Source organism: Alligator sinensis, unplaced genomic scaffold (genome assembly GCF_000455745.1).
Source record: "Alligator sinensis unplaced genomic scaffold, ASM45574v1 scaffold1302_1, whole genome shotgun sequence".
Classification (NCBI taxonomy): domain Eukaryota; kingdom Metazoa; phylum Chordata; order Crocodylia; family Alligatoridae; genus Alligator; species Alligator sinensis.
In genome coordinates, this window is record NW_005842612.1 from 348817 (window position 1) to 349369 (window position 553).

The window sequence follows — 553 nt, forward strand, 5'->3', positions numbered from 1 at the left end:
GTTTTTGCAGCCGACTTCGTGGTCTCCGCCGAGCTGACGGCGTCCGTGGCCAAGCGGAAATCCTTCATCGGCACCCCCTACTGGTGACCCCCGGGGGGGCAGTGGGTTTGTGGGGGTCCTGGGTCACCTGGGGGGCAGTCCTGGGGTGCACAGGAGCCAGGGAGGGGGCAGGGCTGGGGTGGCAGAGGCCTGGGAGCACAGCCCAGGTTCCTGTGGGAGAGGTGGGGCGCACCCCTGGATGCCTGGGACCCATGGGGTGTGACCCCAGGACTTGTTCTGCCCCCCAGGATGGCCCCCGAGGTGGCGGCGGTGGAGAAGAAGGGGGGCTACAACCAGCTGTGTGACATCTGGGCGCTGGGAATCACTGCCATCGAGCTGGCCGAGCTGCAGCCCCCCCTCTTCGACCTGCACCCCATGAGGTGCGCCCCCCCCATGCCACCCACCCCTTACTTCCCGCCCCCCAACCGTGCTAAGCTGGGGGGCCGGGGTGCTACCTCCCACCCGCACGTCTGTCCCCCACCTTTGCAGGGCCCTGATGGTGATGTCCACAAGC

The 553-nt window shown here is 68.5% G+C and overlaps 1 long non-coding RNA gene across 1 annotated transcript; it reads left to right on the plus strand.

Annotated features, from left to right (window-relative positions):
- The first annotated feature begins 20 nt into the window (after nt 1–20).
- Nucleotides 21–553, plus strand: LOC102382755. The gene is made up of 3 exons (XR_324903.3): nt 21–83; nt 288–419; nt 529–553. It is a non-coding gene; the product is annotated as an uncharacterized LOC102382755 (long non-coding RNA).